The following is a 25,145-nucleotide window of genomic DNA, read 5'->3' on the forward strand; positions in this document are numbered from 1 at the left end:
GGACTCTCAACCACCACGCCACCAGGGAAGCCCTGATTATCAATATTCTACTCCTCTATTCTTTCCGAACTAGAAAATAAATTTCAAAAATGTTTAAAAAAATAGTTAATTTGCTCTAAAATTAGAAATCTTTCAAATGATGATAAAACAAATTTTGGTAATATTTTTAATATTAAAAATATCTCTGGGGGCTTCCCTGGTGGTGCAGTGGTTGAGAGTCCGCCTGCCGATGCAGGGGACACGGGTTCGTGCCCCGGTCTGGGAAGATCCCACATGCCATGGAGCGGCTGGGCCCGTGAGCCATGGCCGCTGGGCCTGCACGTCTGGAGCCCGTTGCTCTGCAACGGGAGAGGCCACAACAGTGAGAGGCCCGCGTACCGAAAAAAAAAAAAAATCTCTGGGACTTCCCTGGTGGCCCAGTGGTTAAGAATCTGCCTGCCAATGCAGGGGACAAGGGTTCAATCCCTGGTCCGGGAAGATCCCACTTGCCGCAGAACTAAGCCTGTGCGCCACAACTACTGAGCCCGCGCACCACAGGTACTGAAGCCTGCATGCCTAAAGCCCAGGTTCCGCAACAAGAGAAGCCACCGCAATGAGAAGCCCATGCACCACAACGAAGAGTAGCCCCCGCTCGCCGCAACTAGAGAAAGCCCACATGCAGCAACAAAGACCCAATGCAGCCTAAATAAATAAATAAATTTATTTTAAAAATATTTCTCTGATTAGCCTGTTATGCCCAAAAGGTAATCCAAATGGTCAGGGAGTCATAGCAATAAACAAGTACTAAAGAAGCACACCCACGTTTCAGCTGTTAATCTGCCAGATGCAGTGCAGATACAAAAACAATGACATGGTCACTTCCCTCTCACCTCTGGTACTAAAGTAAGCATGTTTGGGGATGACCAACCCTAAACCGCCTTCTCTGGGACCCTTACCCCAGGCCCTGTGAAGTACACAACCATAACAATGCCCCTCCCTCACAGATATTCAGTACAGGCAGTACCCCTAGCCCAAGCAAGATACATCAAATCCAGTTCTTCCCCAGGAATTTGGAAAGCTGAGAAACAAAACCTAAGCCGAGAGATCATATATCATCCAGTCTGGAGGCAGCATCACAGCAAGATAAAGTCACATTTAAGCTGAACCTAAGGTGAAAGCAGAAGAGAGAAAGAAAGCAAGAGAGAGTAGAGAAAGCCAGTCTATAAAGGAGAGAATGGAGCAGCGCTGGGGCATTTGCCTCAGGTGCAAGATTTAACAGGATGCCAAGAAACTCAGTAATCAAGATAGATAATAGTGTTATGCACAGTATTTAAAAAAATCCAAATTACTGTTCTGGAATGAAGCAGAGGCACAGAAAGAAGCCAAAGACAGTCCATGCAAAACTGCAGGCAGAGGGAGAAAGGACAGGGACTTTCCAAGTGTCTGCTCTGGGTTCCAGCTGTAGTTCATTTTAAGGAGCACAGCTGCCTTAACAGGGCAAAAACCCACTACAACTCCCAGCCCTGCTGCCATATCTTCTAGTAGCCTAGCTTAAATGGGTGGTGTTCCCTGAGACCTAAGAACCTTGATTAATAAACTCTATTTGGGAAAATGAGACATGCACATAAAGCTTTTTTTTTTCCTTTTTAAATCAAGGCAATACATATTTAACTGACAAAAGAATGGGACTGGCAACTAGTGATACAGAAGTTCAGAGATCACTATGGGTGGTCAGGGAAGGATAGATTTAGCCAGAGAGAAGTGGGGAGGAGCAATATCTAAGCAAAGACATCAAAGGACATGCTAAAAAGGGGTGGAAGGAGAATGGGAAGGGAGCCAGGGAAAAGAGGAAGAAAAGTCAAGTAAAGGGGAAGGCATGACCTTCACACACCCTGGATCATAGCCAAAGAAGTAAATACAGTTCCCTGCTCTTCTGCCTCCAGCCCTCAGACTACACTGTTCGTTACACGTGAAATATCCTTTTCTACCTTTTCTCATGTTCAAATCCTTTCACATCTTTCAGGGACCAGATAGAACATTTCTTTGCAGAGGCTCCCCTGGTATCCCATTCAAAAGGAGTTATAAGCCAGAATTCCTATCTGGCAGTGGGAAAAGATAGAAAAGAGAATATGTCAGATGGGAAGGCTAAGAAGCTGAATGCAGTGACAAGAGCTGTCCTGTGGTGGGGAGCAAACTATATCCAGCAGTTCACTTGCGATGTCGTCTGATATCTTAGGAGAGTACGAAGTGAGATCATTTGACGAGGAGTAATGGGGGCTCCAGAAAAGTGGCAAAGAAAAAGCAGCTGTAGAGGGTGTGCTGATAGCTGACAGAAGGGCCGAGCTGCACAGAAGGCTTTGCAGAGATAAAAATGTGCAAATCTGTCGAGGTCCATTTCTGTGTATGGTTCTGTGATTTTCTCTAAGAAACTGTAGATCTTTGGGACAAAGGAGTGGAAAAAAAGTGGGGGGGCTGACTTTTAAATAATCATTTATTGACATTTCCCAATCAAATTAAACTTTCTTCCCCATCTCCCCACCCCTCTAATCCCACCCTCAAGCCAAGCAAGCATCCCAGTGGCCATTAAAGACAAAAGAAAGAAAAAAAAGGAAGAATTCTTTAAGAATACTAACTTGGGTTAATAATCGCCCACCACAAACAAAAATAAATCCTGGGGTTATATCAAATCTTGCCACGCTTGCTCCAGGGTACGGGTTGCCTGAAGATGTTAGACTTATAATGTATACGTTTGTATACATTACAGTGTATCCTCTTTTCACTGGTATGCATATCAAGGAAATATTCCTTAACAACTCCTCATTAAAATGATAACACCACACCCAGGGAACTAAAATATTTTGTTGGTTATACTTTTCCATGTGCAAATCCCCTACTTTACAGTTAATAACATCCTGCTCAAAAGGACTGCTATATAATAAGCTAATTACAACAATCTTTCCTACAAGTCTATACACGTATTAAATAATACAAACATATCAGACAATTGGTACTGGTTTAAAAGATGAAGAGCTCTAGAAAGTGTTTTAAACACCAGGAGAATACACTTTGAAATAAACACAACTTGCCATCACACTCTCATTCACTCTTGTCCACTCAGGCCTCTTTTCCTCCCAGTTTATCATATTCTCACCCATTTTCTCACATATGCTTCAGGAGTTGTGTTCACATGTGCGTACGTGTAGTGATATTAGTGCTTAGATATGCCCAGATATGAAACTGTTTATTTGTAAAGGGTTATCTCCATGTATGAATTACCTTAGTTTGTAAGTTCGTCTTGGTGTGTTTGTGTTCCTCCCTTAGTGAGTAGGTGTAAGTGTTTGAGCATATGTACCAAAGGGAGTGTATCTCTCTACAGGTCAAAAAGTGTGCACATCTGTGGAGGAACCTACCTTGTAATATGATTCTCAGAGCAAACTATAAGAGTATAATGGTGAAAGAGGCCCGTCACAAAAGACTATATATTGTATGATTCCATTTATATGAAATGTCCAGAAGAGGCTAATTCATAGAGACAAAAAGCAGAATGGTTGCCTATGGCTAGGGGTGTTGGGAGGAAGTAGGTAGTGACTGTTAATGGTCAAGGGGGGTCTTTTCTTTTCTTTTAATTTATTGATATTTATTTATTTGGCCATGGCACGTGGCATGTAGGATCTTAGTTCCCCGACCAGGGATCAAACCCACTCCCCCTACATTGGGAGCTTGGAGTCTTAACCACTGGACTGTCAGGGAAGTCCCAGGGGTTTCTTTTTGGTGTGATGAAAATGTTCCAAAATGAACTGTGGTGATGGTTGCACAACTCTGTGAATATACTGAAATCCATTTTCTTGTACGCTGTAAATGGGTGAATTGTATATGTGAATTATATTTCAATAAAGCTGTTATACATTAAAAAAAGAGAGAGAGAGAGAATAAGGAAACCAAAGTTGTCCCGCATTTCCATGGAAGGGTAACCCTGTCTTTGAAAATCTTAACTTTGTTCGACTTCAGTTTTAATTAAGCTTTGGATTCAAGATTTCCCACTGCTAAGTCCCCTAGTGGTCTCATCTCCATCTCCAGCTTTATTTATCTTTACTAACAAGGGTGACCCACACACAGAACACGATGTCCACTGGTTATCACAGAAAAGCACATGTACACTATGATTTCAACCATACAGAAATAGGTATGTGGATGAACAAAGCCTGGAAGGAAATGAGGAAAAATGAAACAGTTACATTAGAGTAACATGGTTAAGCTGACGTTCTTTTAAAAATGTTATCATTGTATTGTGTTATCAGTCAATAAAATCTGGAAGAAAAAAGAACCAACCTGTCTCCTTAGAAACTGTTCCAAGACAAATTCAGGAACTGTGTCAAAAAGGATTGGACTGGGGCTTCCCTGGTGGCGCAGTGGTTGAGAGTCCGCCTGCCAATGCAGGGGACACGGGTTCGTGCCCCGGTCTGGGAAGATCCCACATGCCGTGGAGCGGCTGGGCCCGTGAGCCATGGCCACTGAGCCTGCACGTCCAGAGCTTGTGCTCCGCAACGGGAGAGGCCACAACAGTGAGAGGCCCGCGTACCGCAAAAAAAAAAAAAAAGATTGGACTGGAGTAGTGCAGTAGAAAGATGAAAACTAAAATGCATGGATTTTATATGTATATATATGTTTACATCTATTTTGACCAAGTCAATAAACAGGAAAATATTAAGCTCTCTGTAGCTTGCTCAGGGTGCAACTTCTACTGAAATGAGATCGGCTCCATTAACTCAACCAACAGAAAAGCCATTTAAAATTAAAACTTAGAGACTTCCCTGGAGGTCCAGTGGTTAAGACTCTGTGCTTCCACTGCAGGGGGCGCAGGGATCGGGAATTAACATCCCACATGCCCCGTGGGGTGGCCAAAAAATAAATAAAATAAAATTCAAATTCATTATTAGCACCTCCATCAGGAAATACATGGTAACTAGCCCTAGATCAATCTCAGTCTAGCTGCAGTATGGAAGAGGTGCATAAAAGTTGTTGCTTTGTTTGTTTTAAAGATACAGGACCCTTCTTAAGAAATTGACAATATAAGCAAAACTAAATTACACAGTAGCTCATCTTATTTTCAATTAAGTTGCCAAGTCAATCTAATGGCAAAGATTTTTTAACCTATGTTGCTGCAACGACTGGATATCTGTATGAAAGGAAAATAAACCTAAACCCCTACCTCCCATCATAACACAAAAATTAATCTGAGATGGAACAAAGATCTAAAACCTAGAAAAAGAAAGCTTTAAAGAAGAAAAGCTTTTTTTTTTTTTTTGCGGTACGCGGGCCTCTCACTATTGTGGCCTCTCCCGTTGAGGAGCACAGGCTCCGGACGCGCAGGCTCAGTGGCCATGGCTCACGGCCCAGCCGCTCCACGGCATGTGGGACCTTCCCAGACCAGGGCACGAACCCATGTCCACTGCATCGGCAGGTAGACTCTCAACCACTGTGCCACCAGGGAAGCCCAAGAAAAGCTTTTTTTAAAGAAAGCTTTGCAACCCTGGGGATTGGCATAAAAAAACACTAACCATAAAATTAAAAGTTAATAAAATGACTCCATAAAAAATTTCTGCTCATCATATCATTAAGAAAACAAATAGAAAAGCCAAAGCCTAGGTTAAAAAAAATCTCCAACACACGTACCAGACAAAAGACCTGTACTCAGAATATATAAAGAACTCCTGCAAACAACAATAAAAAGATGAACCACCCAATGAAAAAACAGGCAAAAGACTTGAACAGATGCTTCACAAAAGAAAATAAAGTATAGCTAATTAGCACATGATAAAGCATTCAACATCCTTAATCGTCAGGAAAATGCAACTTAAAACCAGAATGAGGTACCATTTTACATCCTCTAGTATGGCTAAAATAAAAAAGGCTGACAGCACTAAAATTTGGCAACATTAAAAATTAAAATTTGGGGACTTCCCTAGTGGCCCAGGGGCTAAGACTCTGTGCTCCCAATGCAGGGGGCCTGGTACAATCCCTGGTCAGGGAACTAGATTCTACTTGCAGCAACTAACAGTTCACGTGCAGCAACTAAAGATCCTGCATGCCACAACCAAAAGATCCTGCACGTGGCAACGAAGATCCCGCGTGCCGCAACTAACACCTGGTGCGGCCAAATAAACAATTTTTTTTTTAAATTGTGTAGGGTTTCCCTAAGAGTGGAGTGGTTAAGAATCCGCCTGCCAATGTGGGGGACACAGGTTTGAGCCCTGGTCCGGGAAGATCCCACATGCCGCGGAGCAACTAAACCCATGCGCCACGGCTGCTGAGCCTGCACTATGGAGCCAGGAGGCACAACTACTGAAGCCCGCGTGCCTAAAGCCCGTGCTCTGCAATAAGAGAAGCCACCGCAACGAGAAGGCTGCGCACCACAACGAAGAGAATCCCCCGCTCACCACAACTAGAGAAAGCCTGCACACAGCAACAAACACCTAACACAGCCAAAAACAAATAATAAATAAATAATTTTTTTAAAAAAATAAGATAAACAAATTGTGGTATATTCATACAATGGAATACTATTCATCAATAAAAGAGAACAAACCACTGATACACACAACACAGATAAATCTCAGAAACATCATGTTACAGGAAAGAGTCAGACACAAAAAAGCACATACTACTGTATGACTCTATTTATGTCAAGTCCAAGACTAAGCAAAACAAACCTATGGTGTCAGAAATACAGAGTAAGAAAGTGGTAACCTTTCGGAGGGTGGGTGAGGAAAATGGCTGGACAGAGGCATGAGGGTAGTTTCTATGGTGATAAAAATATTTTCTATCTCTTTTGGTAGAAGTTACAGTGTATAAAATTGGCAGAACTCCTTGAACTGGACACATGATATGTGCATTTTACTGAATGTTAATTATACCTCAGTAAAACAATACAAAGTAGCACCCTGCTTCAAGATATAATGATTTTGTTTCAAATGAAATTCTAGAATACCACCCTCCACATGTTCAATTACTTTCCACTTTGGATTACTGACATCTCTATTCCTTCATTATTGCAAATCACCTAATGGATTACAGATGTACATAGGTACATAGATATAATTGTATCTGTTCATGTTTAATTTTTCATAAATGGCAAATCAAGTTTGATTCTTCACAATTTCAATACATACCTAATGGACTATGAGAAGTTCAGTAGAATTTTCTGTTTTCTTTACCATTTTCCTCCCAATGATTTTAGAGTTGTCATTTTAGAGGGTCAGATATAAAAATGACTGAGAAAGAGTAAGGCATGTAAATCGAATGTCAGCAAGGAAGGACAACAGTGCTTTGACCACTATCACAGCCTAAAGAAAAAGGCTCTCAACTATTTTTATCAAGACAGAGTCATATATATTTAAATTTAAGAACAACTGAAGGGGAGACCTTCAAGATGGCGGAGGAGTAAGACATGGAGATCATCTTCCTCCCCACAAATACATCAGAAATACATCTATATGTGGAACAACTCCTACAGAAAACCTACTGAATGCTGGCAGAAGACCTCAGACTTCCCAAAAGGCAAGAAACTCCCCACATATCTGTCCATGTGGCTGATAGGGTCTTGGTGCTCCAGCTGGCTGTCAGGCCTGTGCCTCTGAGGTGGGAGAGGCGAGTTCAAGACAAGAATTCAGAGTAACGATAGTAAAGATGATCCAAAATCTTGGAAATAGAATGGAGAAGATACAAGAAACATTTAACAAGGACCTAGAAGAAATAAAGAGCAAACAAACAATGATGAACACCACAATAAATGAAATTTTAAAATTCTCTAGAAGGAATCAATAGCAGAATAACTGAGGCAGAAGAACGGAGAAGTGACCTGGAAGATAAAATAGTGGAAATAACTACTGCAGAGCAGAATACAGAAAAAAGAATGAAGAGAATTCAGGACAGTCTCAGAGACCTCTGGGACAACATTAAACACACCAACATTCCAATTATAGGGGTCGAATTCGAATTATAGAAGAAGAAGAGAAAAAGAGAGGGACTGAGAAAATATTTGAAAAGATTATAGTTGAAAACTTCCCTAATAAGGGAAAGGAAATAGTCAATCAAGTCCAGGAAGCACAGACAGTCCCATATGGGATAAATCCAAGGAGAAACACACCAAGACACATATTAATCAAACTATCAAAAATTAAAAACAAAGAAAAAATATTAAAAGCAGCAATGGAAAAACAACAAATAACATACAAGGGAATCCCCATAAGGTTAACAGCTGATCGTTCAGCAGAAACTCTGCAAGCCAAAAGGGACTGGTAGGACATATTTAAAGTGATGAAAGGGAAAAAGCTACAACCAAGATTACTCTACCCAGCAAGGATCTCATTCAGATTCAACAGAGAAATTAAAACCTTTACAAACAAGCAAAAGCTAAGAGAATTCAGCACCACCAAACCAGCTTTAAAACAGATGCTAAAGGAACTTCTCTAGGCAAGAAACACAAGGGAAGGAAAAGACCTACAACAACAAAACCAAAACAATTAAGAAAATGGGAATAGAAACATACATATCAATAATTACCTTAAATGTGAATGGATTAAATGCTCCAACCAAAAGACACAGGCTCACTGAATGGATAAAAAAACAAGACCCATATATATGCTGTCTACCAGAGACCCACTTCAGACCTAGGGACACATACAGACTGAAACTGAGGGGATGGAAAAAGATATTCCATGCAAATGGAAATCAAAAGAAAGCTGCAGTAGCAATACTCATATTAGATAAAGTAGACTTTAAAATAAAGACTGTTACGAGAAACAAGGAAGGACACTACATAATGATCAAGAGATCAATCCAAGAAGAAAACATAACAATTATAAATATATATGCACCCAACATAGGAGCACCCCAATACATAAGGCAACTGCTAACAGATATAGAAGAGGAAATCAACAGTAATGCAATAATAGTGGGGGACTTTAACAACTCATTTACACCAACAGACAGATCATCCAACAGAAAATTAATAAGGAAACAGAAGCTTTAAATGACACAACAGACCAGATAGATTTAATTGATATTTATAGGACATTCCATCCAAAAACAGTAGATTACACTTTCTTCTCAAGTGCACACAGAACATTCTCCAGGATAGATCACATCTTGGGTCACAAATCAAGCCTCAGTAAATTTAAGAAAATTGAAATCGTATCAAGCATCTTTTCTGACCACAACATTATGAGATTAGAAATCAGTTACAGGGAGAAAAACGTAAAAAACACAAACACATGGAAGCTAAACAATATGTTACTTAATAACCAAGAGATTGCTGAAGAAATCAAAGAGGAAATCATAAAATACCTAGAATCAAATTACAACAAAAACACAACGATCCAAAACCTATGGGATGCAGCAAAAGCAGTTCTAACAGGGCAATAAATTCAGAGCAATAAAATCCTATCTCAAGAAACAAGAAAAATCTCAAATAAACAATCTAACCTTACAACTAAAGGAACTAGAGAAAGAAGAACAAATAAAATCCAAACTTAGCAGAAAGAAAGAAAGAAATAAAAATCAAAGCAGAAATAAATGAAATAGAAACAAAGAAAACAATGGCACAGATCAATAAAACTAAAAGCTGGTTCTTTGAGAAGATAAAATTAATAAACCATTAGCCAGACTCATCAAGAAAAAGAGGAAGAGGACTGAAATCAATAAAATTAGAAATGAAAAAGGAGAAGTTACAACAGACACTACAGAAATACAAAGCATCATAAGAGACTACTACAAGCAACTCTATGCCAATAAAATGGACAACCTGGAAGAAATGTACAAATACTTAGAAAGGTATAACCTTCCAAGACTGAACCAGGAAGAAATAGAAAATATCAACAGACCAATCACAAGTAATGAAATTGAAACTGTGATTAAAAACCTTCCAACAAACGAAAGTCCAGGACCAGATGGCTTCACAGATGAATTCCATCAAACATTTAGAGAAGAGCCAAAACCCATCCTTCTCAAACTCTTCCAAAAAACTGCAGAGGAACACTCCCAAACTCATTCTATGAGACCACCATCACCCTGATACCAAAAGCAGACAAAGATATTACAAAAAAAGAAAATTACAGACCAATATCACTGATGAATATAGATGCAAAAATCCTCAACAAAATACTAGCAAACAGAATCCAACAACACATTAAAAGGATCATACACCATGATCAGGTGGGATTTATCCCAGGGATGCAAGTATTCTTCAATATACGCAAATCAACCAATGTGATAAACCATATTAACAAACTGAAGAATAAAACCCATATGATCATCTCAATAGATGCAGAAAAAGCTTTTGACAAAATTCAACACCCATTTATGATAAAAACTCTCTAGAAAGTGGGCATAGAGGGAACCTACCTCAACATAATAAAGGCCATATACGACAAACCCAGAGCAAACATCAGTTCTCAATGGTGAAAAACTGAAAGCATTTCCTCTAAGATCAGGAACGAGACAAGGATGTCCACTCTCACCACTATTATTCAACATAGTTTTGGAAGTCCTAGCCACGGCAATCAGAGAAAAAAAGAAATTAAAGGAATAGAAATTGGAAAAGAAGCAGTAAAACTGTCACTGTTTGCAGATGACATGATACTATACACAGAGAATCCTAAAGATGCCACCAGAAAACTACTAGAGCTAATCAATGAATTTGGTAAAGTTGCAGAATACAAAATTAATGCACAGAAATCTCTTGCATTCCTATACACTAACAATGAAAGATCTGAAAGAGAAATTAAGGAAACAATTCCATTCACCACTGCAACAAAAAGAATAAAATACCTAGGAATGAACCTATCTAAGGAGGTAAAAGACCTGTACTCAGAAAACTATAAGACACTGATGAAAGAAATCAAAGATGACACAAACAGATGAAGAAGATATACCATGTTCTTGGACTGGAATAATCAATACTGTGAAAATGACTATACTACCCAAAGCTATCTACAGATTCAATGCAATCCCTATCAAATTACCAATGGCATTTTTTACAGAACTAGAACAAAAAAATCTTAAAATTTGTATGTAGACACAAAAGACCCCGAATAGCCAAAGCAGTCTTGAGGGAAAAAAACGGAGCTGGAGGAATCAGACTCCCTGGCTTCAGACTATACTACAAAGCTACAGTAATCAAGACAGTTGGGTACTGCACAAAAACAGAAATATAGATCAATGGAACAGGACAGAAAGCCCAGAGATAAACCCATGAACCTATGGTCAACTAATCTATGACAAAGGAGGCAAGGATATACAATGGAGAAAAGACAGCCTCTTTAATAAGTGGTGCTGTGAAAACTGGACAGCTCCATGTAAAAGAATGAAATTAGAACACTCCCTAACACCATAAACAAAAATAAACTCAAAATGGATTAAAGACCTAAATGTAAGGCCAGACACTATCAAACTCTTAGAGGAACACATAGGCAGAATACTCTATGACATAAATCACAGCAAGATGCTTTTTGACCCACCTCCTAGAGAAATAGCAATAAAAACAAAAATAAACAAATGGGACCTAATGAAACTTCAAAGCTTTCGTTAGCAAAGGAAACCACAAACGAGACCAAAAGACAACCCTCAGAGTGGGAGAAAATATTTGCTAATGAAGCAACTGACAAAGGATTAATCTCCAAAATTTACAAGCAGCTCATGCAGCTCAATATCAAAAAAACTAACAACCCAATCCAAAAATAGGCAGAAGACCTAAACAGACATTTCTCCAAAGATATACAGATTGCCAACAAACACGTGAAAGGATGCTCAACATCACTAATCATTAGAGAAATGCAAATCAAAACCACAATGAGGTATCACCTCACACCAGTCAGAATGGCCATCATCAAAAAATCTACAAACTATAAATGCTGGAGGGGGTGTAGAGAAAAGGGAATCCTCTTGCACTGTCGGTGGGAATGTAAATTGATACAGCCACTATGGAGAGCAGTAGGGAGGTTCCTTAAAAAACTAAAAATAGAACTATCATATGACGCAGCAATCCCACTACTGGGCATATACCCTGAGAAAACCATAATTCAAAAAGAAGCATGTACCACAATGTTCACTGCAGCTCTATTTACAATAGCCAGGACATGGAAGCAACCCAGGTGTCCATCAACAGATGAATGGATAAAGAAGATGCAGCATGTATATACAATGGAATATTACTCAGCCATAAAAAGAAATGAAATTGAGTTATTTGTAGTGAGGTGGATGGACGTAGAGACTGTCATACAGAGTGAAGTAAGTCAGAAAGAGAAAAACAAATACGGTATGCTAACACATATATATGGAATCTAAAAAAAAAAAGAATGATTCTGAAGAACCTAAGGGCAGGACCAGAATAAAGACGCAGATGTAGAGAATGGACCTGAGGACATGGGGAGGGGGAAGGGTAAGCTAGGACGAAGTGAGAGAGTGGCATGGACATATATACACTACCAAATGTAAAACAGGTAGCTAGTGGGAAGCAGCTGCATAGCACAGGGAGATCAGCTTGGTGCTTTGTGACCACCTAGAGGGGTGGGATAGGGAGGGTGGGAGGGAGACGCAAGAGGGAGGAGATATGGGGATATATGTATATGTATAGCTGATTCACTTTGTTATACAGCAGAAACTAACACACCATTGTAAAGCAATTATACTCCAATGAAGATGTTAAAAAAAATAAATAAAGACCTCTGGATGGAAAAAGAACAATTGAAAAGCTGGCATAATTTTCTAGCTAATTTGAACTTTAAAAGATAATGCATCCTAAATAACAAGAGCACTGTACGTCAGACAGACACCTGAAAACCACCGAGATCCTTTCTATTGTTTTACTGAGTCCTCCTCTGTGCCTCTATCCAGGTTTATTTTCATCTTCACCACCTCTCATCCTCCCTAGAATACTGCTCAGACCTAACTGATTTTCATATAGCCAGCTCACTCAAAGTTCCAAATAAATTAATTTATGAAATTGTACTATATTCTATGTAGATATGTCATAAACACACTCAAACAGTACAGAGAGTACAGCCTGGGGGAAAACAGATGACCAATGAGTGGGAAAAAGATGACTTCACTTGTTTCCTACCCCGAAAACTGCAGAAGATCTCTCCGTTTGAACTCCTACCGCAAGACTTTATTCCCTACAGACAACTCTTACAGTGCTCTGAACTATAAACAAGTACACATGCCTAATCTCAGAGGGAGTAGGCTCCCAGACAAAAAACATGTCTTCTATGTCTGTATTCACCATGAGCCTAAGACAATACCTTGAACAGGATGGGGCAAAACACAAGTTGAATTACTGAATTAACGTAAATGAAAACAGTTGAGGGTGGTGGAAGAGGAGGAGAGGGAAAAAAAAAGCTGAGAGGATACATCAAAGAGAAAGGAGAAGGGAAGGAGCAAAAGAAGAGAAAAAAGAAAACTTGTGAAGGAAATTCTTTTTGTTAGAGTAGGATTACTTTTTTTAAATTGAGAGTTGTAAAAAGCCATTGCTATGCACCTCATATCACAGCTATCAACACTAGTCTTTTTTGTGTGTGTTTTAACATCTTTATTGGGGTATAATTGCTTTACAATGGTGTGTTAGTTTCTGCTGTATAACAAAGTGAATCAGCTATACATATACATACATCCCCATATCTCCTCCCTCTTGCGTCTCCCTCCCACCCTCCCTATCCCACCCCTCTAGGTGGTCACAAAGCACCTAGCTGATCTCCCTGTGCTATGCGGCTTCTTCCCACTTGCTATCTATTTTATGTTTGGTAGTGTATATATGTCCATGTCACTCTCTCACTTCGTCCCACCTTACCCTTCCCCCTCTCCATGTCCTCAAGTCCATTCTCTATGTCTGCATCTTTATTCCTGTCCTGCCTGTAGGTTTTTCAGAACCTTTTTTTTTTTTTAGATTCCATATATATGTGTTGCCATATGGTATTTGTTTTTCTCTTTCTGACTTACTTCACTCTGTATGACAGCCTCTAGGTCCATCCACCTCACTACAAATAACTCAGTTTTGTTTCTTTTTATGGCTGAGTAATATTCCATTGTATATATGTGCCACATCTTCTTTATCCATTCATCTGTCGATGGACACTTAGGTTGCTTCCATGTCCTGGCTATTGTAAATAGAGCTGCAGTGAACACTGTGGTACATGCTTTTTGAATTATGGTTTTCTCAGGGTATATGCCCAGTAGTGGGATTGCTGGGCCATATGGTAGTTCTATTTTTAGTTTTTTAAGGAACCTCCCTACTGCTCTCCATAGTGGCTGTATCAGTTTACATTCCCACCAACAGTGCAAGAGTGTTCCCTTTTCTCCACACCCTCTCCAGCATTTATCAACACTGGTCTTTAAACTGTCATTATAAACACCTTAAAATATCTCCCAACCCTTGATATTCAAAGTGTGGCCTCGCACTGCAACTACAGTATTCCCTTTCTGACCAGCAGATTCCAAGCCCCCACTTCAAACCTACAAGTTTCTGGGTGATTTATGGCTGTTAAAGTTTGAGAAGCACCACCTACACCTTTCAAGTCCTTTCTGTTGTACTGAACGTGTGTTTTATTTAAATGGACCAGTAGCTAACAATTGAAAAATCTCTGATTAGAGGAAACTGATCATTGTAATTGGATTTGATCTGTATGTATTTAACTTTAGGTTAAGTTATTAATTAGAGAGTAATCTGGCCTGGAAGGTATGCCACAAAACTTTGTAACTAGTCATAACAACATGATTAAAAGAAATTGAGCATTAGGTCAGCGACATCCTCAAGAACTCAGTTTTGTTCCTTCATGCCTAGCACTGGGCTTGGAATGACAGGTGTGGCCAGTGTTTCCTGACTGAATAAAATAAATGAATTTTTACAATCAGATACCTAGGGCTGACAATCTTGGGGTCATCTGGCCAAACAACCTCATTTTAAAGATGAGCAAACTAGAAATCCTGAGGGATTCAAAAGCAAGCAAGCTAAACGAGCCAAAATATGCTGCATCTCACTGTTTCCCTTTTTGTTCCTTTCCTAGGAATGTGTTAGAAAAGTGATTCTAAGTATTCTAATAAAATGACTGTGGGCTCCTAAAGAAGTGATAGGGTAAAAAGGTGCCTAGGACTAGGAAGAAGAGACTGGCAAAGGTAAATGAGGTTGGACACAACTATTTTTCTAAGCCTAATATACTTTTGGTCAGGCCAATTAATTAATCAATTTAATCTGCTGAAAAATAAATCTGAAGGAATTCTCAGAAAAAGAAACATGAGCTGCATGAAAATGTTACAAACCAAGGGAGACCGCACCTGACTAACTTAAATCTCCACAGGCTTATTTCCTGTTCAAGTATGACCTCCTGGGATAAGCTTTACTGCAGTGTTCATTACCAGATGACTTTTGGTTTTAAGAGAAGCCAAGGGCAAGTTGGAAATATGATTCTTAACTAAACATAAAAAAAACCAAAAACCAGAACAAAAATCCCCCTGCGGCTGTTTCTCATTTGTTTGTAATCAGAATGCGGGCTTGCAGAGGAAACACACCAATTTCTGTAAGCAAAAATGTAACGACCCAGTCACGTCCTCAAAACAAACCAACATACAAACTTCACAGCCGGATCCAGCTGTGCTGCGCAGGAGCCAGGAATTTATTCTAAGAGCAGATAGATCAAAACGGCGAACGCAAGACAAGCCAGATTTCAATCAAAAAGAAAAGGGTGTGCCCCACTTTTTTTTTTCTCTTTTTCTTCTTTGCAACTTTCACCCAGCAGAAACCTTTGAAGGAGTCTTGGTGAAAAAAACCTTTTCAGACGCTAGTCCCCAGAGCTACACCTTGGTGGGGTGGAAAGGGTAGGCACCGCGAGCTCGCACGGTCGCGGCCCGCGCAGGCTCCAGCCGGGAGGGGAAGGGTCCGGTCCCGAACCCGGCAAGGCCGGGCCCCCGAGTGATTCATCAGCAACTCGGGATTCGCGCGCCTCCACCGCGGGCAACGCCCAGCGCGTCCCACGGCTCCTACCCCGGCCCGTTAGCCCCGAAGCAGACCCCAGCGTCCCCTCGCTCCCCGAGAGGGACTGGTAGGGAAGGAGCTCACAGCCTGGCAGTTGGAAGGCAACCTCTCCCGCCTCAGCCACCATGGCCGGTGCGACTCCCTGCCCGCGCCCGCAGACGTACTTCCTGGAAAGCACGGGCTTGGCTTACCTGACTGGAGCCCACTAGGGCCACCGACCTCCTTCACAGACCCACAGGGACGGCCTGCCGCTCAGTTCCCAGTACCCGCCCGTCTGCCTGCTGCCGCCTCCCAAGGAGTTGTCTGAAACACCGCCGGCAGCTCCCCCAACTCGACGGCCCTGGTTCCACTCCGCCGCCTATGCGCGTGCGCACTCCCTAGTCGCGGGGCATCCTGGGAGTTGTAGTTCGAGCGAGGAGGGCGCGGCTCAGCGCAGACCCTGGTCTTTTCTACGTGCAGGACTTTGGAAGTGGCTGCGGATACCAAGCCTTACACCAGCCTGAGAAAACGTAATTTACTAGTGGAAATATCTACCTTGCACCCTTTGGGAGCTATAAACAGCAGCTAGAGGCTCCTTAGTATAGATTTCCTCTTTACTTTGACTTTTAGTCCAGAGGGACGCAAGGCAGAACTTGTGTTGTACCCTTCGTTGCTAATGTGAGGACATAACATCGAGACCTTTAAACTTGTCGTGAAAAAATGATAGAAAAGGAAACAGGCCAACCACGAGAGTGACGTAAATCAGGCGGATGTCACCTCAAGCGCATAGTGGCCCTAGTGATTTCCTTAGGTTTGCAACCAGGGGTGATGTCGCCGCGATCAGTTTCCACCCCATCCCATCTTTGCATTCCAGCTTCAAGCTGCACAACAGGCAGTGGAACTGGGCTGATGTAAGTGGGAGAAAAAAGTAGAAGTGCTGCTTAAAGGGGGGAACTGGGGCAGGTGGGCACTCTGAAGGCGAAGAGGAAGACAGCGGGAATACTTCAGATGGCAGCTCTAGGGTGGCCTATGAAATGGCTGCCTTTTGTCCAGGGCTCTGAGGATAGGAGACAGCCACGGCCTTGCATTCATTCCTTTAATCACTCACTGGTAATTTTCCTGGCCTGCTCTTCAGGAATAAACCATTCCCCGGGGTAATGCTCAGCTTTGATACGCCTTCTCAAAGAATACAGCCAGATAGAGGATTGAAGTGCCTGCTTGAGACACATTCCAGCTACACCCAGTGTGGGAGCTGACTAATTGTTAAGCCTCCCCTGGCATTTACTTCTTCCCCTCAGAGCAGGGAGCACCCCAGGTAAACACCCTGGAATTTCATGCAATTAACATCCACTAATTCTAGCAATGAAGATCACTGATGATTTGGAGTTCTTCAGGAAAAAGAAAGAAAGAAAGAGGAAAAAAAGGAAAAAAAAAACCTCCAAAATGCAAATACACTTAGAAGGCAATTAACATTAAATTTTGTGCCATTGCATCTTATTTTCTATAGCATCTTCGTGGGAATCAATTTCTCAAATATTCTTGGAGATAATAGCTGAGAGCAATTTCCTACAGAATTCAGAATTCAGGTTAACTAATATTTATTGAATATTTAACCCACGCCAAGAACTGTGCCAGCACTCCCTTTATAATATCTCATCCAATCCTCTAAATAACCCTGCAAAGAATATATTAGTATCCTCCATTTCTACAGATGAGAAAACTAAGACCCAGAAAAGTTAAGTAATCTGTGCAAGGTCACACAGCCAGTAACTGGAGATCTAGAAATGAAGTACAAGTAGCCTGACTTAAATTCTAGCATGCTTTCCACTGTTGATCAGATTGTCTCCTAAATTTCATCAAATTCTTTAAAGTAAGATCATCTGTGACCATGTCCAAGGTACATTAAAAAAAAATTCCCTAACACAGTCCAGGGAGATGGTGTTCTGACTGGATGAGCTGAATATCTGGATTCATTTGGTAGTTCTGTATTTCATTATAAGTTAATATATAGGTGTTATGCTAACTGGCAAGTCTCTTGTGAGTTCCTACACCTCTGGGGAAACTGACAAAATAGAGTTCCTGAAAAAGCAAAGCAGAGAACCATGGTTATCCAGATATGGTTTATTTTAAGAAGGACTTTCCTTTACAGCAATATGGCTTCTTCTGCTTTGCTCTTTAAGAAGCAGAGAGGGCTTTTAATTCAATGTCTGACTGATTTAAACTATGACACATTTCCTCCCTGACCTTCCAATATGGGGTATTAGACATACATTAAATTTTTCTTTTTTAGCTCTTTAAGTTTTTCCTAACAAATGTCTTCATCTTATTCTAATTCTTTTTTCTAAAATAAAGTGATGTGATGATGGATTCTTTCCTTTTCTTCAGACAAGTGTTATCATATTGTAATCACAAGACTCACAAATATGAATCGCCTAAACCCATATACATTAAACACCACATATGGTAGCAGACGTATTAAGAATAACATCCTAGTATTGGATAAAACTGTAAAAAAATAGAACCTTCCTCACTGCTTTCTCTCTCTAACTACAATCTATTCTGTATACCAGTGCCAGAATGACCTTTTTAAAATAAATCAGATCATGTCACCCTCCTGCTCCAGACCACTTAGGGCTTCCCAACACATTTCCTTTGGAAAGGAAAGGAAATTCCTTTACAATTAAATCCACCCCCACCAGTCCTTACATGAAAATTTTTATTTCCCACCACACATACACTCTTTTGCTCTACTCCAGTCACAGGGGCCTCCCTGAGGTTTCTCAATCCTGCCAAATATTTTCTCACTTCAAGTTCTTTCTACTACATAGGAGAATGCTTTCCTCCCAAATACTCGTGGCTCACGCCCTCATTTTCATGAAGGTTCTGTTCAAATGTCACCTCTGAAAGGTCTTCTCTGATCCTCTTACCCTTTCTCTTTACTTGCTTTGTCTTCTTAGCACCTGTCACTCCCTAACATCTTGCTTTATTTACTCATGTAAGCTTAAGGAGTTTGCATCATTTACCCCTCTCTCCCTAGCATCTGCAGCAATGCTTGACATACAATAGGTATTCAATAAATATTTGTAAATAAATGAATAACTTTCCCTCCCCTCCTGCGCATGAGTGGGATACAGATCCACAAGGTTCATGGTAAATGCCAGCCAAGGTCCTGATGCAGCTATAAACAGCAGCTGTGAGAGGGTTTGGCTCCACAGGACAAGATCCAGTGAAACTCGTCCTGAAGTGGAGACAGAGCTCTCTTAAAAGGACTACACTTTATGGGTTGCCATTATTAGCTTACGGTTAGAAAAAGCAGAGTTCTAGAAGAGGGAAAAAAAGGCAAAACCTCAAAATTATATTTACATAAATACGTGAAAAGGTTAATCCACTAAATGCCTGTGGTGGATTGCGATATTGTTCCCAACTATTTGCTCTCCCATAGAGGAAAAGACTACCTTACCCACTGTTATATGACTTGCAGTGCCTCTCTGTAGATATTTTCAGGCTTCTTTTCCTTCTTTCTTCACAAAAATACTGTCATATTGTAATCGCAAAGCTTACAAACATGAATTTGCTTTGGCCAATAAAATGAATTGAAGCGACAATACGACAGCTTTGAGTGGAGGCTTTAACAGTGCCATTTCCTACTCGTGTGCTTACTCTTTCCTTCTACCAAGAGAATGGCATGTCCCAAATAGAGTCTTGTCCTTCTGCCTGGGTTTTAGAACGAGAAGTCACATGGAATCAGAGCCTCGGCTGAACACAGGTGCTGATGTGTAATGCGAGCAAGAAGTAAACAGAGATTTAGGTTTGTTTGTTACTATAGACTGACCTAGCAAAGCTGACTACTGCAGTGCCTATTCCATGACAGGCGATCCTCTGAAATAAAAGTGGTCTGGCACCCCTCCCCCACACATTTAATCCCACTTCAAGTAATGGAAAACAGTTTGTTTAAGTTCAACATAGTAAAGAGAACATATCTGAGACTGTTAGGTAAAATATTTGAATAAGGAACAGAGTACACATCCTGTTAGTTTTCAGGGTTTTGTCAGAGTGAAAGTGATTGACAAAATGACACTGTGACTTTACTTAATGTATTACAAGCCCTAAGTTGTGTTATATTTAAACTTCCTGCCAGAGTAACTCATAAAGCGTGTCACACTGAATCATCATTTGCAAATTAATGCCAGCAGCAATTTTCTTGTTATCAAAAGTTCCTTTAGGAAATAGTTTCCTTGATATACTGAAGTGTTTTTTTTTTTATGTGTTTTATAGGAGAACTGAGAAAACTTAAGCTAAAGACATCAAGTTGTAACTAAAAGGTAAGGATTTCATTCCTGGGAGCTTGGAGTTGGTTAAAGCAGTGGGAGGGAGGAATCAGAGAAGACAAACACCATAGCTGGGGTGCACAATTTTATAGAAAGGATTCAGGCAAAGCCTTTAGCTTGAAATATCTTGCCCTAGCACCCCATCTCTGCTTGTTAGAAGCTTCCTCATGTTTCATTGCCCGTCTCAAATGCCTGTTTCTGACTCAAACTTCCCTAAGGCCATCAGCTGGAATTGATTTTGCCATTCCTCATATTTTCACACCCTACTGTGCCTCCGCTGAAGGTGCATTAAATGCATATTTCAGCTAAGTGCCAAAGGGCTGAGAATTTAAATTTTCAGCTGAAGCCAAGGCTGCTCACAGATATCACTATCAAAAAAATAAACTTCTGGATACACAAATAAACTTAAATTTTGATGCCAAAATTTAAATTATTGTTTTAATATTATTTAAAATGTTAGTGCTAAAATAGTAAAGTTTAACATAGTATAACATAGGAACAATAATCTCCCAGTTCTGTGAGCTGTTAGACTCTCCTACAGTCACTGGAGAGCCAGATTTCAGCAGAGGCGAGTGGATGAACAGAGCCATGTCCTAAATGGAACTAAATAAGAATTAAATTCTGGTTTTAAATTATACATGCTAGGTACACCAAAGATTTCTATAAAGAATAATAGTATGGGCTTCCCTGGTGGCACAGTGGTTGAGAGTCCGTCTGCCGATGCAGGGGATGCGGGTTCGTGCCCCGGTCTGGGAGGATCCCACATGCCGCGGAGCGGCTGGGCCCGTGGGCCATGGCCGCTAAGCCTGTGCGTCCGGGGCCTGTGCTCCGCGGCGGGAGAGGCCACAGCAGTGAGAGGCCCGCTACCACCAAAAAAAAAAAGAATAATAGCATGATGTAATCTCTACTTATCTTTCCTTGTATTATTATTTTAAAATTTTAAGCATATATTGACTAAAAAAGATATTGTTGTTCCTCCTAAGTTATCTAACTAATGCACCCTCTTTATATTTGTAGCAACTGTCAACCTATTTCCCTACTTATCTACTTGAAAGTCCTTAATACTTTTTAATAATTTTTGAATTAATTTATTTTTAATCAATGTTGAAGACAAAAGAAACCTTTCACAGTCAGCATTACAGCATTTTACTTATCCAATTAGCAATATACATTTATATTTGATAGAATTTCAAGAAATAAATAACAGATTTTTCACTCAATCTAGAATACCTGCCTATATCTGAAAATCAATGTTCATAAAATAATAGCAAATTTAAATGACATACTTTGTTCTTATCAGTGACACTGTTGACTGATTATATATAAGAATTACCTTTAAAAATACCTACCACCAACCATGCCAAAGTTTAAGGATGATGGGAATAATATTGAAGTAGGCATTCCAAAAGCTGAGGCCCAAAGCCCAGGACAAATAACAGATTTTTGGACAAATATCAAGACTCTTTGTCTACTGTCACGGAAGCTAGAGTTGGCTTTTAGGCAGACACATTCTACTTCTTACAGTTAAGCTTTTCGTCAACACCAAAGTCTTTATCCACACAGATGGCAATTAACTCACATTTTTCCCATTCTATCTTTTGTAGTTGACTTTTTGGATTAAAAGTAGAAAACTAGAGACTTCCCTGGTGGCATTGTGAATAAGAATCCGCCTGCCAATGCAGGGGACATGGGTTCGATCCCTGGTTCAGGAAGATCCCACATGCCACGGAGCAACTAAGCCCACACACCACAACTACTGAGCCTGTGCTCTAGAGCCAGCGAGCCACAACTACTGAGCCCGTGTGCCACAACTACTTAAGCCCGCGCGCCTAGAGCCCGAGCTCCGCAACAAGAGAAGCCGCCGCAATGAGAAGCCCGTGCACGGCAACGAAGAGTAGCCCCCGCTTGCCATGTGCAGCAGCCAAGACCCAACGCAGCCAAAAATAAATACATAAATTTATGTATATATATATATATAAAAAAGTAGAAAACTACTATTGTTTCTATTCAATTTCATCTGATTAGATACAGGCTTGGATTTTGGCCTATCCAGATAGTTTTGAACCTCTCGAAGTATTCCTTATCTCTCCCAGTGCCCATTAGTTAAAGACTCAGTCTGTATTCTATGGGTATCACATCCAAATTACTGATGAACTGCTAACCAAAACTCATCAAGGAAAGACCAGTGTAGTGGCTAAGCCCTCCTGGTTGAAATTCTTCCATTCATCAACCTTTACTTATGATCATGAGTCAAAAAAAAAAAAAAAAACTGTTTAAACCAGTCATTTAACTATTTAGTTAAACTGTTATACAGCCCACATTTCTCAAGGGTGTTGAGATTTTCTCAAATGTCTTGATGAAATCCAAACACAGTACGTTCTTTTGACTGTACTCTCATGATTTCCTATCATTTAATATAAGTGAATCTGTGCTACCTGTTAGAGATCACTGCTTCACTTCTAAGGGCTTACAAACCACTAAAGTGGAAATACTTTTCTAAAATTTTGCTCAGGATTGATAAGTTCAGTGGTCTACAATTTGGAGACCTCCCCCACCTCCACCTGGCCTCCACCACCACGCCTTTTGAGTCATGCATTGATTTTCCTACATCATCTCCCTTCTTAGGTTGGTTGGGCCAAAGCACAGCCCCGCCTCATTCAAGCTCATGTACATCTAGTTCCTACAGAGGCCCTGTGATATGTGGGATACTTGCAGGAAGCTGTGGGCATCTGATTGTGTTCCCTGACTGGTGGGCTGGGAAGTGAGCTGTTAGCTGAGGCAGGGAGGGTGTGGGGCACCACTTCTTACAGCCCCAGAGAAAGGCTGAATGATCAAACTGAGAGAGGGTGGTCCATAACAGAGTCAAGTCTAATAGACAACAGACCCAAAGTCAAGGAGTCACTGCTCAAAGCCAGATTGCCAAATCCAAAGGAGGGCACCCAGAAAGCAGGGCAAGTACAAGCAAGTTGAAACATCAGGGAATTCATGAGGAGCTAAATGAGAGGGTGGGTCAGGAGTAACTTCTGAGTCAGCTGTATCTAATTTATATTTGATTCTTGGAGTGATGGGGGAGGGCCTGTCTGCCAGAAGGGAATGGACAGTGGAAACACAAAAATGAGTAAGATTCAGTCCTCCTTAAATTCCTGACATTGTCAGCATTAAACGGAGAACTTTGTTGCTGTTAATATCCATGGATATTAATTTAGGTTAGAATTTAGGATACTAATACCTAAGTGCCTTCTGTATGCCAGGCACTGCTCTAAGTATTTTTACACATGAATCCTCATAATAGTCCTACTGTGAAGTACGACTGTGATTCCTATTTCAGAGGTGAAGAGACTGAAGCTAGGTAATTTGCAGAATTTCACACAAGTAACAGAAGTGAGATCTGAACTGGGCAAGTCTGACCCCAAAGTGCACACCTGTAACTCCCATTCATTACAGCCTCATAGACTGAGAGTCTGACCCCAAAGTGCACACCTGTAACTCCCATTCATTACAGCCTCATAGACTGAGAGAATTCTTCAAAGAAAATAATTACTTTACCTCCTTGACCATGAAAAGGTGTGAGACAGAAAATATAGAAATTAGATACAGGCCTTCTATGCTTCTTCTTGGACCTCATCATCAGTCTAAATGACAGAGTTCGGGCAGAGTTCAGCAGGGTGGCAGAAAGAGTAGGTTTTCTTGTTTTTCCAGGACAAGCCTTTACAATGTAACTTTATTTTTAGTGTTCCCTGTTTTGAATCCCAGCATAGCTTACAAAAAATTTAATTCCAAAGTTAATATAAAAAATTCAAGGTAAAACACTTAACCCATTTGGGGTTAAGTATATCTGTATTCTTGCTCTCATTTATTCTAACAAATGTTAACTGTTTAGCTGAATGTGTGTGTGTCTGTGTGTGTATTTTCGTTTTAATAAGGAGGTCTTGTTTCTCCTCTGGCTACTTCTGGCTGTCTGTCTACTTCTTATCTTCCTCATAATAAAGGCACTCTATGGTCCTTTCTAGCAAATGTACTTTTCTAATATGAGAACATGGTGCCAATCATTTATTTTAAAGAGACAATGTGTCTTAAAATTATCTAGATTAAATCAGTCTTTACTTTCATTTTAAAAGAAAAGTTTATTATTCCTAATGTTCTGTACACTTTCACTTGGAAACTTCATTCCAGACACAAATGAATACATTACATCTTTGAAAGCAGAAAGATCTTGATTAATTAAAACAGTATACCTTTACCTTAGCATTAGGTCAGGCTGGCAAATTCCAAAAGGTCAAACACTGCACCTATCTGTGCCGACTGGGATCCTTATTAATTATCATGGTAAAAGTATTTCACGTTTCATACATTTTGCTTTTTTACACATTTATTTCCCACATAATGTTCAATTTCACATTTAAAAGGCAAATTAATCTTTAATTTCCTAATGAATATAATCAAAGTTTCAAAATGAAAAATGAAACTATGTGGATTTATCAATAACTGCTTAGCCAGATAAATGTTGCCAATATAAGTTTAAATAGCTTACAAAGTATTATTTCCTTTGTTCTCTTCAAAACAATACAGGTACACATAAGGTCACACATTACAGGCATCTGAACTGGTAAGATATTACACATTGGTGGCATGCAAGTATTTTACATTTTTAAATGCAGTGAAAAATGCTGCTTATTTGTTTTCTTTAACTAGATGAAACAGAATTAAGATAAAGTTTTAATTAAAATATAAATATTATTCCATGAATATAGTGGGGTTTTTTTAAAACCAAAGTGGCAGAGATGAGAATTTTAGTTCTGAATAATTTCTTTCTTAACTAAAGATTGTCACTGGCAAAA

General features: G+C 40.1%; 1 protein-coding gene across 1 annotated transcript in view; it reads right to left on the reverse strand.

Moving 5' to 3' along the window:
• The window catches only part of TMOD3 (tropomodulin 3), an 84,694-nt gene extending 68,344 nt beyond the window's left edge, over positions 1 to 16,350 (reverse strand). Inside the window, exon 1 of the mRNA XM_060005962.1 lies at positions 16,192 to 16,350. The gene's annotated coding sequence lies outside the window, so the exon portion shown is untranslated. The remainder of the gene's footprint in view (positions 1 to 16,191) is intronic.
• Positions 16,351 to 25,145: the final 8,795 nt, after the last annotated feature.

The sequence above is a fragment of the Delphinus delphis genome, chromosome 2 (assembly GCF_949987515.2).
Source record: "Delphinus delphis chromosome 2, mDelDel1.2, whole genome shotgun sequence".
Classification (NCBI taxonomy): Eukaryota; Metazoa; Chordata; class Mammalia; order Artiodactyla; family Delphinidae; genus Delphinus; species Delphinus delphis.